Here is a 17,104-nt window from a genome sequence, read left to right as displayed (position 1 = left end):
AAAATACATTCTAATACTTTTATAATTTTCTTAGTGTATACCATGAATTTAAAAATTTTAAAATCTTGTTTTAATGTTTCACTACTGAATAATTTCAGTTTAATGTTTCACACTGTTTAAATGATTATTGTTTATTTTAAGTAATTATTATTATTATTATTATTATTATTTGCTTTTATTTCTCTCATTTCTCCTCTTCTTTAAAAAATATCATCTGAAATTTTATAAAAATAAAGAGGCCCAGAAATTATATGGAGGAGAAGGCTTAACATGAACCAGGGAGGATGATCAATATGGAGAGGCAGAAGCAGGCAACAGTGCCCGGGAGCAGCAATGCCTCAGAAGGACTTAGCCATTGTCCATGGGCACTGATATAGAGCCTTGAAAGTCAGGCAGAAGTACAAAAAAGTTGGGTCAGAAAATGCTGAACCCTGGAAAGCAAACATTCTTGGTAGTCATCATGAAAAAATGTTATCAAATGAGATCAAATCAGAAAATACTGCAAAAATGGCAGTAGAGGAAAGGAAAATAGACTACTTCTCATAAACCTATATATATAAAAGGCTAAGTGATTGTCCAACTATCTGACCAGTAGCTATGATGCACAATGGCCACCAGGGGGCAGATGCTCAATGCAGGAAATGCCGAGCTGTGATGACTTGGCAGTGGTGGTTCTCAGATGACGCACCCCAGAACCAGAGAGGAGGGAGCCTGATTCCAGGGTGAATCACCCAAGAACTGCCCTCTTGCAATCAGGGACCCCTCGAGGGTTGTCAGAGAGCCATTTTTGGCTCAATCCCTGCAGGTCAGGCAGAAGAACCCTACCAGCCGGAGGGACCCCGCTCACCCCACAGATGCCCTTTGAGCTGTGGTGCTGCCCCAGGTGTGGCCAGCTGGGGAGGGACTGTGGAAGTTGGCTCCAGGTCATGTCTGGCCCATATCGCCCAGTCCCACCCCACTGGCCACCTTCTAATTGATATCCTTGCACCAGGGCACTAGTATAACTATAAATTTTTTGGGCAAATTATTAACTTTGAATGATATTATAGATAAACAGAATCCAGACAAATGTCACATAGCAACATTTCTAGCAACAATGAAGCACATGTACACTGGTGGTTACATAGATTATAATGGGCCTGAAAAATTCCTATACACTGTTATAATATGTTTGTGTTTTAGGCTAAGTGTTATCACAAAGGAGTGAAAATGTTTTAAAAAAATGTTAAAGTATACAAAGTATAAAAGTTAAAAATGGTATAATAAGCGTAAGTTAATTTATCATTGAAGTAAAACTATACTTTCAGAAATGTAATGTAGCCCAAGTGTACAATATTTATACAGTAGTGTACACTAATGCCCTAGGATTCACACTCACTCATCACTTACTCACTGACTCACCCAAAGAAATTTCCAGTTCTGAAAGCGCCCCTCCTGGTAAGTGTCCTACACAGGTATGCCATTTTTAATCTTTTACACTAACATTATTACTGTGCCTTTTCTATGTTTACATATGTTTAGATACACTAATATTTACCATTGTGTTACAATTACCTATGATATTAAGTTCAGTAACATGCTTCCCAGGTTTGTGGTGTAGAAGCAATATACTTTTATTTCTCTCATTCCTCTTCCCCTTTAAAAAAAATCATCTGAAATTTTATAAAAATAAAGAGGCCCAGGAATTATAAGGAGGAGAAGGCTTAAAATGAATCAGGGAGAATGATCAATATGGAGAGGCAGAGGCCAAGGTATGAAGTAAGCTATATGACCTAGGTTTGTGTAAGTATATTCTATGATGTTCAAACAATGACAAAATTATGTAACACATTTCTCAGAACATAACCCTGTCATTAAGTGATGCATGACTGTAATACACTATATAAGTATGGGTTATTGTATGCTTGGATTCATTACTGGAAAATCAGTCAATGTAATGAAAATGAAAGAGAATGTGTTACACAGAATACCACAAGGTGTGAAGTAAGCTACACAACCTAGGTTTGTGTGAAGGTGTGAAAAAAGCTATATGACCAAGGTTTGTGTAAGTATATTCTTATGAAGTTCAAACAATGACACAATTATGTAACACATTTCTCAGGATATATCCCTGTCATTATGTGATGCATGATTGTAATACACTATGTAAATATGGGTATGCTTGGATTCGTTACTGGAAAATCAGTTAATGTAATGAAAATGAAAGAGAATGTGTTACCCAGAATACCACATGTCCAAATCACGTCACTTATGCTAAAGCCAAATCTACATTTAAGACCTAATCTAACTGCTGTTTCAGCCTTTCCCAAAAATGTAATCTTAAGCAACCAGTCTGGGATTTTCTGGTCAACACCAATGAGGTAATTTGTCACTTGGGCTCTCTCCACTTACCCCCTCCCCATTAGAAAGAAGAGGCTATTGACATCATTTATAAAGGTACTAGAGGCCTGGTGCATGAAATTCGTGCATGGAGGGGGGGTGTCCCTCAGCCCAGCCTGTACCCTCTCCAATCTGGGACCCCTCGAGGGATGTCCAACTGCCCATTTAGGCCCAGTGGGATCGGGCCTAAATGGGCAGTTGGTTATCCCTCTGACAATCCAGGACTGCTGGCTCCCAACTACTTGCCTGCCTGCCTTCCTGATTGCCCCCAACCACTTATGCCTGCCAGCCTGATCACCCCCTAACCACTCCGCTGCCAGCCTGATTGATGCCTAATTGCTCCCCTGCCAGCCTGTTTTCCCCCAACTTCCCTCCTCTGCCGTCCCGGTCACCCCTAACTGCCCTCCCCTGCAGGGTTGATCGCCTCCAACTTCCCTCCCTTGCAGGTCGGGTGCCTCCCAACTGCTCTCTCCTGCTGGCCATCTTGTGGTGGCCATCTTGTGTCCACATGGGGGCAGGATCTTTGACCACATGGGGGCAGACATATTGTGTGTTGGAGTGGTGGTCTATCTGCATATTACTCTTTTATTAGATAGGATAGAGGTCTGGTGCAGGAGTGGGGGCCAGCTGGTTTGCCCTGAAGGGTGTCCCAGATAATGGTGGGGGTTCCCTTGGGGCGTGGGGCAGCCTGAGCAAGGGGCCTGTGGTGGTTTGCAGGCCAGCCACGCCCCCTGGTGACCCAAGTGGAGGCACTGGTATGTGGAATTTATTTACCTTCTACAATTGAAACTTTGTAGCCTGGAGCGGAGCCAAGCCTCCTGCATGCTCCACCGGCAGCCATTTCTGTTTGAGTTAATTCACCTTCTATAATTGAAACTTTGTAGCCTTAAGCAGAGGCCTGAGCCTGGCCAGGGTGTGCGGAAAGCTTTGCTTTCTCTGTTACTGTGGGCAACCCTGGCCTGGTCTCTCCAGCTCCGTGACTGCCGCCATTCTGTTTGAATTTGTTTACCTTCTATAATTGAAACTTTGTAGCTTGAGTGGAGGCTTAGGCCTGTCAAGGGCAGGCGGAAAGCTTGTTTCTCTCTGTTGCTTGGGAAACCTTGCTCTCGGTGGCTGTAGCCATCTTGGTTCAGTTTATTTGCATACTCACCCTGATTGGCTGGTGGGCGTGGCTTGGGCTGGTGGGCATGGCTTGGGTGTAGCGGAGGTATGATCAATTTGCATATTTGTCTATTATTAGGTAGGATATCTTTAGTATTTTCTTTCCCCAAAAAATGTCCTGGCCTAAAAATGTCTAAAAATAACCCTTTCTTTTCTTTTGATAATAGCTCCCTTACTCCAGGCTCATAATAAAAAGAACAAACTGATGGGATGGGAGATTTCGGGGCTAGATGAGAAGGTGAAGTGATTAAGCAACAAACAAACAAAAAACCCTCATACCTCATAGACACAGACAGCAGTATGGTGATTACCAGAGGGGGAGAGGGGTAGGTGAAGGTAGAATAGGGGAAGGGGTGGGAGAAATAGTGATAGAAGGAGACATGACTTTGAGAGGTGAACACAATACAATATACACATGATGTATTATAGAATTATATACTTGACACCTATATGATTTTTGTTAACCAATGTTACCCCACTAAATTCAATTAAAAAATAAACGGGGGGGGGGGGGGGGCGGGAATGAGCTAAAGCTATCTGGAATCTAGGTTGTGGGCTACAATTCCAGGGTCAGGGAACCAGTAGATAATATGATATGAGTGAATCCAGGCCAAGAGAGTCAGTTAAAGACAGCAAGAGAGCTGCTAAAAGCTTGTAGTGTGGTACATTAGCAATTATTAGCTAGAATATGGTTCAATAAATGATATACTCAAGTCAGACTCTAAATGTAGGGAAATGCATTTGACTAAATCAGGATTCCAGCATTGCCATTTAAATATCAGAAGTCACTTGGCATTTGTAAAGCAGAGCCCTGATTGAGCAGATTTCACAAGGTCACCTGGTACAGGAAAGACAGCTTAGGAATTAGTTAAAAGAAGTGGTTCTCAAATTTTATATGCATAAAAACCACCTGGGGAGCTATTTTTGAAAAAGGAGTTCTTAACCTTAACTGTACATTATTATCATCTGTGGAGTGTTTAAAAAGAACCCATGCCCAGGTCACACTCCAGATCAATTAAACCAGACTCTCTTGGGTTGGGACCCAGACATCACTATTTTTAAATCTCTATAGACCAATGTTCAGCCTTGGATGACATCCGGTGTTTTAAAAGAGAAAGATCCCTGGAGGATATGATTCAGGAAGGCCAAGTCCCTTGTCTTTTTACAAGTGTAACAGGTACGTATTTTTTATACAGATGCATGGAGGGGTCCATTTTTAAAAATCTGGTTTTAAAACGTGGTATAATTTCAGGAAAGATTCTTAGAAACAAATAATCCTACACGGACTGTTTGAACCTATACTTTCCAACAATCCCAATGCAAGTCTTCAACAGTTAAAACATCCCATTTTGGGAAAGGAGGTATCATATCATTAGGAGCAAGTTTATAAGGCTACTTCTCAAAGAGCAATGCTCTCTGTCTACTGTGATTTCTTCCATTTATACACTTGTATACTTGGTGAAGTTATGCTTTTAAAAAAAATATATTTTCATTGATTTCAGAGAGGAAGGGAAAGGGAGAGAGAGATAGAAGCATTAATGATGAGAGAGAATCATTGATCGGCTGCCTCGCAAGCCCACTAATGGGGATGGAGCCCGCAACCCGGGAATGTGCCCTGACCAGGAATTGAACCGTGACCTCCTGGTTTATAGGTGGGGCAGGTTATGCTTTGTCTAGTGTAATTCATATATACTTCACACTCAGTTTCCTCCTTTTGTAGAAACATGTTAAATTAGTATAACACATTTCTTACAATTGTTGTGACAATTAATGAACCAATGTGTCACTAGTTTTTACCTACTGCTCTTTATTGTTTGTGTCAGAATCCCATTCAGGGTACATTGCATTTAGTTGAATCATGTCCTCTGGCTCCTGACTGACACAGTTTCTCATATTTTGTTCTTGAGAGTTTTAGGGGTACTGATCAGGTCTTTTGTAGGATGTTTCACTGTCCAGTTTAATTTAAAAAAAATTAGACTATGGAATATAGATTTAGGGGAAGAAGACCTCAGAAGTAGAGGGCCATTTCTATCATCATATTAAGAGTATATAGAGTCATTGTAATAAATCTTGATCACCTGGCTGAGGTAGTGTTGTCAGGTTTCTCCACTGCAAAACTGCTCTTTTTTCCTCCCTTTCCATAGAGTGTTTCCATACTGTGCTCATTGGGAGAAGTCACTATGAATGCCTATACCAAGGGGTGGGGAATTATGTTCCCTTTCCTTGAGAGTAGAGTATTTCCATATATTATTTATAATTCTTCTGAGATTCATCTCTTCTTCCTTATTTATTTCTGTATCTGATCACTTTCTTATAGCAATATAAGGAGTCAGATATATTTATTTTGTACTTTGAGGTATAATCCAATACTATTTCATTTGTTTTGTGTCTCGACTTTTTCTAACTTTGGGCATTGGGAGCACTTTTGGTTGGCTTTATATACCTGGGACATACCCCTATCAATGTACAGTTGGGATTTTTTGCTTTTGAGCACTCCACCAACTTTCTGGCATTACAAAATGCTTCCAATTTATTTTGTATTTTTCTTCCTTAACCCTAGGAACAGCCAGAATCAGCCATTTTCCAAGGATACTTTACTTTCATTGGAGGATGTATTAGAAACCAACATCTAGATGCTAGGTGTGCTTGTTATTGGAGTGTTGCTGTTTGTAGACTTTGTCAGTTGATACATCAAGAAAATAGATGAGGTGTTTATATTAATCCATGTAAATATAAATATCTATAAAATTTCTATATGTAACCACATGTATCTATATGAAGCTAGTCATGAGTTTATACTAATACTAGAGGCCTGGTACACGAAGTTGTACCAGTGGGGTCCCTCGGCCTGGTCTGCAGGATCAGGCCAAAACCGGCTCTCTGACATCCCCCGAGGGGTCCCAGATTGTGAGAGGGCACAAGCCAGGCCAGGGAACCCCACCAGTGCATGATTGGGGCCAGGGAGGGATGCGGGAGGATGGCCAGCCAGGGAGGGACCGTGGGAGACCTCCAGGGTGTCTCTGGTCCATTTCACTCAGTCCCTATAGGCCAGACCTCAGCAGCAAGCTCACCTACCGGTCTGAGCATCTGCCCCCTGGTGGTCAGTGCACATCATAGTGACTGGTCGACTGTTCGACTCTGCCCCCTGGTGGTCAATGCATGTCATAATGAGCGGTTGTGCGGCCTTAGCATATCATTAGCATATTACGCTTTGATTGGTTGAATGGACGACCACACAACCAGGCACTTAGCATATTAGGCTTTTATTATATAGGATCTCCAACTGAATTTATCAGCACACAGGTCATTCTAGCCTCTCCCCCTACCTCTACATTCCCACTTCAACAGGGAGAAACCTGACTCCCACTGTCCGGCATTCATGTACTTAAGTTCCAATTCCACTCTGCATGTATAATGGTTTCAGAATTGTTAGTTCATTGTGGAAAATAATTTTATCAATTGGAGTACATTGCTATGTGTATTTCCATTTGCTTTCAGTCTTAGATGCCACTTATTTCCAAAGTTAATTAGGTCAGCACCTTATTCTTATTACCCTTTAATGATATTTCATACATTTATATTTTTTTTTACTTTTTTATTTATTGATTGATTTTTGAGAGAGAGGAAAGGAACAGGAGAGAGAGAGACATAGACATCGATTTGTTGTTGATTCTTGTATGTGCCCTGACTAGGTATCTATCATACAACCTTGGTTTATCTGGCCAACACTCTAATCAACTGAGCTATCTGGCCAGGGACCTTTATGACATATTTAGAATCAACTTCCATATTCTGCATTATATTGTAGGATCCTCAGACCTTTTAGTTTTTTAATGTATATGCATTTGAAAGTTTACTGTTTGTGCTGCATAGTTCTGTAGGTTTTGACAAATATTTAATGTGTTATATTTGTCATTATGGTATCATACAGTAAAATTTCATCACCATGCAAAGTTCTCTGTGTTTCAGCATTTTACCTGTCAACTCTCACCTCTGCTGAATCTCTGAAACACTATCCTGTGCACACTAATCCAGGGCTTTGTAATCAGATTTCCAGGCATTGCATGTACTTCCTCTTGATCTTGCCAGGCAACTAGTAGCTGCCTAGCTCTCATCTTCATCTCTTCACTCTCACACTCAACCTGTCTAATTTGTACTTTCTGAGTGTTTTATTTCCCATTAGGGAGCCAGAACCTTCCATTGTTCACCCAATTTGTTTGCAAAACTTGTATCTGTTTCCTTGCTGCAGGTTTGTCTCTCAGAACATCAGGGTTTTGTTTTCCTTCAATAAAGCATCATCGTCTTCATCCTCACCTGCTTTTATTTCTTCAGAAGGAGGTGGTAATTCCTTGGCTAACTTTATTACCACATTTTCAAGATATTCTGGCAAAGTTTAAAATTGCTGGTTGCTTGGCTAGAAGAAATGAGGGCTTTCCATGATGATAATCTCAAGACTCTCCAACTATAACTTGAATTATTCATAGTCTAATTTTTAGGATCTGCCTGTACAAAGGCTTCTTCAAAGTATACCTTCAAAATTGGCATATATCCCCTTGTCTCTGATGTAACAGCTTTCATATTATCAGGGCAGAGATTCCAAGGCCTTGCTAACCCATTTCCCATCAGACCCTTTGTGCTGGGTCCTTTCCCTGTGAAAACTTCTGCTACTGTTCTCTTCCATATTACTCTCATCAGCTTGGTAGCTGATGTTTATTTTCCTTTGCAAAACTTGGGCGGACTTTACTTTTCCATGAGGTCCAGTTTTCTTCAGTGTTTAATGCTCTGCCCTATTTGAAAATATTTCTCCATCAGGTGGGTTTTTAGATAGTACTAAATTAACTGATTTTGTAGTATCTTCAATCCAGAGTGATTGCTCATTAGTCAAAATATAGTTTGAATTTGACCTGTCCCTTGAGAACGTTGAAATAAGATGAGATCCTGATATAGGATGTGTCATCTAAAGTTACTATTGCACAATTGTAAACCCATCAATTTTCACTAGTTAAACATTTTGCTAAATATACATGTTCTCTTGTTTTTAATTCTACCACCTTTTATCTTGAGGACTGAGTATCATCCAATTTATAACTCTTGAAAACAGCTAGAACTTCTGAATACTAGAAAAAAAAATTTTCCATAAATCTCATAGCATTGCACAGGGTTGTGAAGTAATCCTGAAGTGAACAGGATTTTCAATACAGATTGCAATCAATTGGAATGGAGCAAGTTGCTGGAGCTTCATCACCTGCCATTTCACTTTCTTCTACAGTCATCCCTTCTTCCCTGTCTGCAGTGTGCCTCTGACTCAAGGTGCTCTCCTGCTCATTGGTACTGAAAATGGTGACGTTTTCCAGATAAAACTGACTCTGCAAGTTAGGAACTGATTCCTCAGGTAAAGGGAAAAGCCTGGTCAAACACATTTGATTTCATCTACAGAATAGTGTATTTGGGATTTTGATAATATTATTCAGAAATCAATGCACATGCATAGTAAATAATTTTCTCAGAAGAATAGAATGCATTTGAGCTCCAGATAGCAATATTTTTTTCCTACAAAAATAAATATTGTGTCATATTGATCCAAAGGAAGACAATCCCAACAATACAAAAGGTGTAGATGTGGTGCAAATACCTTTAGTTACTCCCCCAATAGCAAGAGAAACAGTAGCTAAAATTGTGGAAAGTGAAAGACTAACTCTAAGCAACCAGGTAATTATATGACTTGGGTTCATGGACAATGGCAACACAAACACACACTAACACTGAGTAAGAAGAAATTGAAATGAAAAAGCAATACAATGTACAATCTTTGCATAACTATATTGTTACAGAATTTAGCAGGCAACTTAAAAATACACAGGAGTAGCCAGAGATACATGAAAAACCCATTTATTTCCACATGTACTAGTACAGTGACTCAGGGGAGCCTGTTTCCAAATCATGAGCAAACCAATATGGAGGAAGCTTTCTCTTTATACCCTTTGGTTTCTTTGTCCCTCAAATAAGGATCAGGCTTCCAGACCTTTCCCCGGCTTTGCAAAAAGCCCTTTGTTTTGGGATGGGGGCCATGAGACCACACCTAAAGGCCTGGCCTGGCACCAGTGCTGATAACCCCCTCAGGGGTTGTGTATTTTTCATGGTTTATGGCCCCTGTAAAATGTGAGTATTTAGGTAAACAAGTCTTGCAAGACCAGATAATTAAGGGAGGGGCAGTGACTAGACTATAGGCCAACAGGAATGTGCATTAGGGATACTAATTAACTAGATACAGAGTCAGGCTGCTGGTCTCCCTACCAAAAAATGTCTTATTTTCCTCATCAATATTACAATGTAATAGTATAGAGAAAATTGAAAATAAATTACTATTCCAGCCACAAATATCTTTTAAAACCTTGTACACTGTGCAATGGTGTATTGCTTTATATTTTATCAAGAATATTTAATTCTCAGAAAACCTCGTTTGAAAAGATAGGTTGTCTTATTGTCACTGTATTAGGAATGGGGAAATCAAGCTCATAGAAACAAATTTGGTGCCTAAGCCACAGAATTGGTATATAATTGATCTGGAAACTAGCCTTTGAGCTTAAATTTCAAGGCTATTTTTCAGAATTTTCTGAGTCTGGAAAAAACAACAACAAAAACAAAACAAAAAACATAGATATAAGGAGAAGCAGCAGAAAGGCCTTGAAGTACAGAATTCTTAACTATGAGCTTCCCTGTTAGCTATTATAAGTTGTAAAGTAAATTTTGAATTTTCAGAAATGTTGACGGCAATATTTTTGCTTATAAAACACTTAACATAAACTGTAAAAACGAGTAAAAACATCTACAACTACACGTTGCTTTTGTTGTTGTTGTTGATAGAAAAGCAATAAATCAAGGAGGTAAGAAACATTTCTCTAGATCTTCCCCTGGGAAAGGTGGAATCAGGATGTGAGTTAGTCCCGTTCTAAGTATTGGACTTTAAAAACCTATGCTGAGCTATTCCTACTGTCGTCTGATTCCTCTGTGTATAGTTTCCCAATCTGTAAAATGGGTAATCGTTTCTGTTTGACATGTGACTGGAGGATGCCAGTGACATTTATTTTTCAGAGGCCAGGGAAATTCTGGCACAGTCGATTGCTAAGTCCCATCGTGGGTCTAGCTACTTATGACTGAATTGGTTTTTAATATAATATCTGAAAACAGTAGGCATTCAGAAAGCATTTACCAAATGAAAGATGTGATGTCCAATGAGATCTATTGATTTGTTAAGCAAATGAATTTGCAGCCATATTTGACAAACATATTTAGGTTTCAATTTTTAAGGGATTGTTAGCACATTTCTGATTAATTTGTACTTCTTATTCTCTAGTACCAACATATTAGAGCAGCTTCTTAACTCACCACATGTTACTATACTACTATTTCAAAAGCTAGTCACATTTCTTACTCTATTTTTTTTTTTTTTTGGCTCTCTCTTTGTTATTCTTTTTAAATAGTGAGTCATGTGTGAAAAGGTGCTGGTAAGTTCAGAGATTTACAAGTGCCTTCAGACCTTCTAGAAGTTGACATGAAGTTTATAAATGACCTTTAGCTGCCTTCAACCAGGACAGAGAAAACATGGCAGCTGAAGTCTTCCACTCTGTGGTCAGCTCTCTGTGCAATCTGTGTCCCTGCTAACATCTAATGGAATAATTGTCATCTTCTGTTTGAAAGGGTCAACAAAGTCTGAGAAATCCTCCACACAGAGAACTTTAGGCAGTCTTTGTCTTTTTAACTTCTTTAATCAACAGGTACTGAGTGAACATAATAAGGGTTTTCCCAAATGCCATTGAACTGATTCCCCAGGAGTTTACTCCTCTTTTACAGGTAACCGGATGATGCATTATATATCTAGTAAACCCGTTTCCACATTACATTCTGAGTGTATCCAAACAAACCAAACAGCTTCTCAACCAAAATGAAGGAATCTAAGGGAAATTTCATGGCTGTTCCTTGCTTTCTGTTTCACATAATGATTTATAATAATGTGCCAGTTTTTCCTTGAGCTCATATTATAGTTACGCTATATATTATTTTGCTCATTTTCTACCCCAGAAAACAATAACAAAATGTTTTCATTTCTGTGAAGCAATAACCACGGCCTCGCTGGTTCTAGCACTGAATCAAATTGTATCACTCCATTTTGGGGGTCTTAATTTTGGGGACCTTACTCTGGAGAAAAATATTGAAAATGCTGGAGTGCCACAGATTTAAATGCAATATTACTTAGAGTAATGCATTTCTGCTGAAGAAATCATCTTTATTTCAGCAAAACAATCACATAATCTCAGACATTGGTAAAATCTACTGCAAAGTTTGTCATTTACTTATGTTAATGTTCTCACAAATGGCACCAATTTAACTTGGGGAAAGGGAGGGGGCGGTAAGAAGAAATCTATGTGATTTGGCTGCATTTTTGTATGAAAGGAGTACCTTTGTGTTCTCTCTTCTTCTCCCTTTTGGAAAATTCATTTTCTGTGATGGACTTTGGCGTCAATTGATATTTTCTACAGATGCAAATGCAGAAAAATTACCAAAGAAGGTATTTTCCTCCAGGGGAATCACCAGAAGCACAGGTGTGGTGGCTCAGATGCTCCTACTCCTCTCCCTCCTAAAGCACAAGTTCCTCCTCCTGCCTCCTACCCAGACTCACTCCTGTTGGTTTATTTTGTCTTCAGACCATCATTCAGGGGAAAACTTAGGTAATTACACATGTACAATTGTGACTGTTTTAAAGAAAGCATTGGCAAACAATAGCACAAGTGTCAAATCTAGCCCATTTTTTGTATGGCTCATGAATAATGAATTGATTTTAGAAGTGAACATCTGTGATCAATTAGATATATGGAACACTCATTTTTAAGCCCAATTGAGTAAAATGTTATTTCCCAAAAAATAATTTCACTCTCCTCATTTGTAAACTTAAATCAAATTTTTTTTACTCAATTATTACACTTTTAATGCATTATTACAAACTTGACAGCTTAAATTAACCCACATTTAGTACCCACCACTCCGTAGGCCAGAAGCCTGGGTGTGCTCAGCTAAGTTCTCTGCTCAGGGTCTCAGAAAGCTGTAATCAAGATGTCCACCAGGCTGGACTCTTATCTTGAAGCTCTGAAGAGTAATCCTCTTCCAATTGTTTTCAGGTTTTTGGCCAAATTCAATTGTTAATTCCATCATTTCTTCTTGATTTACTATTTAGCATTTTTCTAAAAGAAAAATTTCCTTGTGGCATCTATCATCTATCTATCTATCTATCTATCTATCTATCTATCTATCTATCTATCTAATTAGCACTTCCATAATTGATAATTAGCTTGAAACCTTTTCATGGACATTGGTCATTTGAATTTTGCCTTTTGAGTAGCATGTGTTATCTATCTTATCCATTGGTGGGTGTTGTAGTCCATTCATGCTAATGTGTGGGAGTACTTTATGTAATCTTAATATTAATGTTATATTTTGCACATATTCCTGCATTTCCTAACTTCATTTCCTTTACAATGTACATAGATGCTCAATTTTTCCATAACCATTTAATATATGACCTAGCCTTCCTCCAGAAGTCTACAGTGTGTAATGCTACCTGTAACATGTCAAATGTGTATAAAACCTTGAGTTTCTGTCTGGGGTCTCCATTTTATTGTGTTAGTCTATTAATTTATCATATTAATATCATATACAGTATTATATCATGGTGCAATAATTTCTATGTTATTCTGCTTAAGAGTGGTTATTCAAGGGATTTTGCACATGTGTATATATTTTAATGTCAGCTAGAATATTTAAATAAAATTTGTTTTAGAGTTATTATTGGGATTGCATCAAATCTTTTAAAAATATTTTTATTGATTTCAGAGAGGAATGGAGAGGGAGAGAGATAAAGAAACATCAATGATGAGAGAGAATCTTTGATTGGCTGCCTCCTACACACCCCACACTGGAGACTGAGCCAGCAACCCAAGCATGTACCCTGACCAGGAATTGAACTGTGACCTCTTGGTTCATAGGTCAACACTCAATCACTGAGCCACATAGGTTGGGTGGGATTGTGTTAAAGCTTAACATCAATTTGAATACTTAAATCTATGAACATCAAATATATTTCCTTTTTTATGTGGGTCTTTTTAATTATTTTCAATATATATTTTATTCATAAATATCTATACCTTGTGATGCTGTTATATTTAAAATTTTAGTTTAATTTCTACCTTCCTATTGCTAGAATATTAAAATATATTTGATTTTTACATATTAATTTTGCATTTAGTTACTTAACCTCTATTATTCATTTTGTATGTTTCTTCTATTTTCTACATGTGGAGTTATATCATTTCTTAATAACTTATTTATTATCTTTAAAAACCCTATTTGGAGGGTAGAATTTATTTATTTATTTAAAATTCTTATTTATTTTGCCTTATTTTATTGGTTACAACTATTAAAAAGTTATATATAATTAATAATGCATGGGATCTTTACCTTTTTACTAATCTATGTTTCAATATTAATTATGATGCTCTAAGTTTATTATGATAATTTTTATCAAATTAAGGATGATGCTTTCTAACTCAAAGTTTCAAAGAGATTTTTAAATTAAAACTTTATTTTTTAAGATTTAGGTTTATAATAAAACCGGGATAAGGGACAGAGAATTCTCATATGCCCCCACATTTGTATAACATTCCCTATTCTCAACATCTACCACCAGAGTGGTACATTTATTATAAGTTATGAAACTACATTGACCCATCATAATCACTCACAGTTCATAGTGTATATTATGTTTCACTCTTGATGTTGTACATTGTATGGGTTTGAGTAAGTACATAATGACATCTATCATTATAATATCATGCAGAATATTTTTCACAGCCCTAAAAATCTCTCTCTCTGCCTATTTATTCCTCTCCATCTGGGACTACTGACGGCCTATTGTATATTTAGTGAAAAAAAATCTACATATAAGTGAATGCCTGCAGTTCAAACCCATGTTGTTCAAGGTCAACTGTAGTTGGAATCATAGTCTATAGTCTTTTTAGATTGGCTTCTTTCACTTGGTAATATGTGTTTAAGGTTTATTCATGTCTTCTGGCTTGATACCTCACTTATTTTTAGTGCTGAATATTATATTGTCTGGATATACTACACTTATTTACCTACTGAAGGATATCTTGATTGCTTGAAAGTTTGGGCAATTATAAATAAAGTTGCTTATACATACATGAACAAGTCTTTTTGTCGACATGAATCTTCAACTCCTTTGTATAAAAGACAAGAGTTTCTCAGTTTTCTTTTCTCCCCCTTAGATGGGACATGACCTCTAAAGTTGGCTGGAATTGGGTATTTTTCTTCCCCAGTTAGATATTATCAGTTTGGTTCTGATAATACGTTGGCTGCTTAGGCTTTAGATAATCAGTTTTCCCTGAGGACACAATGCTCTGGTAGATTTCAAAATTGTTGCTTTTTCTCCTTCCCCTGCTGGAAGTATAAGGGATTTTTCTCTGATGTGAACTGTGGAAACCTAGCTGAACTCCTGATCATAAATCTTACAATATTATTGAAGAACCCCTGTAACTGGGTCCTATGGGGTTTTTAATTCTCAGACCCATCCACACTGAGCCTCAGGCAGCCATTCGTGAATTTCAGATAAGGTAAGGACCAGACGTCCTGCTTTTGGCGGGACAGTCCCGATTTTTAACAATTTGTCCCGCGTCCCGCGGCGTTTTAAAAAAGTCCCGATTTTTGGAAAGAATGCACGACAAGCTAGGGAACGGCGGGAGAACGGGAAGGGAATATACGGTTTTCAGCGGCCATGTGGCTATTTAGCCAGGATATGAGTTTTATATTATTTTTGTTAATTTTATAATGTTAAACTTTAATAATAACAAATAATTGTTGAGAACTGATTATCGAGAACTGCTTATCAAAGTTCGCATTGTTGATCAGTTGTTAGAATCCGACCACCATTGTTTGGACTTAATGAACAATGGCATTTTTTGGGATTGGCAATGACGAAAACATTTTGTAACTGTCTCTCAGACGATACACATCGTACTGCGTGCTAGTAAGCTAAACAAGTGATGTCATTACAAATCAGCTATTCAGATAATTTAGTTAAGTAATTTATTTATTTATTTCATAAATACATAAATTTTCTTGAATTTAGCAGACAGTACTCATATTATTTATGTTTTATAGTGGCGGCAAAAAGTCTAGCGCTGGCCTTGAAAGTGACACGACTTATGTTACGGCAAATTCAGAGGAAAAATAATACAAGTTAGTATTGTTATTTAGAAAGAAATATAGGATTAAAATAATTTTTAAAATATAGTTACTTTATAACAATCAAATTAATTTAATTTATAAACTAACAATAAAATATGTTCATGTAATTATGTACCTACTTACTGTGTTTTTAAGCAATATGTATATAATAATTTATAATATAATTTTAAATTATTTTTTTAGATTTTTAACATAATGAGTAAGAAAAGAGGATGCAAATTCAACGATGATCTAAGAAGTGAATTTCCTTTTATTAAAAAAACCAAAAGCGATTGCAATATAGACCAAATTTTTAATCAAGAACCCCCCCCTCCCCCCCCGGCCCAAAACCAGTTTGGCTCAGTGGATAGAGCGTCAGCCTGCGAACTCAAGGGTCCCAGGTTCGATTCTGGTCAAGGGCATGTACCTAGGTTGCCAGCACATCCACAGTAGGAGGTGTGCAAGAGGCAGCTGATCTATGTTTCTCTCTCATTGATGTTTCTAAATCTCTATCCCTCTTTCTTCCTCTCTGTAAAAAATCAAAATATATTAAAAAAAAAAAAAAGAATCCCCCCCCCCCCTCCCCACTCGGTCAATGGTGTCCCGCTTTACCAATGTTAAAATCTGGTCACCTTAAGTTAAGGCCATGGTTCTCCTGGCAGGGTCTGTGTGTGAGTCCATGTCCCAGGAAGGTGTGACTTCCATCTTGGGGGCAGTGTTTTGCCCTGCATCCTACCCTCTGCTATTGATCGAAGAAGAATTATTGATTTTTTTAGTCTGCTTAGCTTTTTACTTGATTTTAAGGACAGAGTAGCAACTTCCAGGCTCCTTATGTAAAGAAACGAAAACCTGTTTGGTTTGTTTTTTAGCCTCAAAGTCTGTTACATTTTATCAAAAGCTATTTTTTCCTACATAATTTGAGTTTATCATACACTATATGTACCTGCTAAAGAACAAAATTCAACTGATTAAATTTAAAGTTCTAATAGGCTTTATCAAGGTGTGGACAAAAATGGGGGCACATACTAAACCTGACAAGCTCAGGGGAGGCCTGCATGGCAGGCCTTACAAAGTCAGAGACCTAAAGTGACCACATAAGATAATCTGAAAGGAAAACTTCTTCACTGAAAGTGAGCTATGGAGGTAGTCACTTCCTAGGCCAGCATCTTCCTTGACAAAGGTCAACCTTTATCTTAACTGAGCCTGTTATTGTATTTTTGCATCTATGATAACATACCTTAGGAATAATCCCCTATTTTTCAGAATCCTC

At 37.9% G+C, this 17,104-nt stretch overlaps 1 pseudogene across 1 annotated transcript; it reads right to left on the bottom strand.

The window, feature by feature from the left end:
* Window positions 1–7,520: 7,520 nt before the first annotated feature.
* On the bottom strand, window positions 7,521–9,272 carry LOC307111659 (THO complex subunit 1-like; annotated as a pseudogene). The gene has a single exon. The product of its transcript is annotated as a THO complex subunit 1-like (transcript).
* Window positions 9,273–17,104: the final 7,832 nt, after the last annotated feature.

Source organism: Cnephaeus nilssonii (assembly GCF_951640355.1).
Source record: "Cnephaeus nilssonii genome assembly, chromosome: 15".
In the NCBI taxonomy this organism is placed as follows: domain Eukaryota; kingdom Metazoa; phylum Chordata; class Mammalia; order Chiroptera; family Vespertilionidae; genus Cnephaeus; species Cnephaeus nilssonii.
This window is presented reverse-complemented; position numbering and strand designations above follow the sequence as displayed.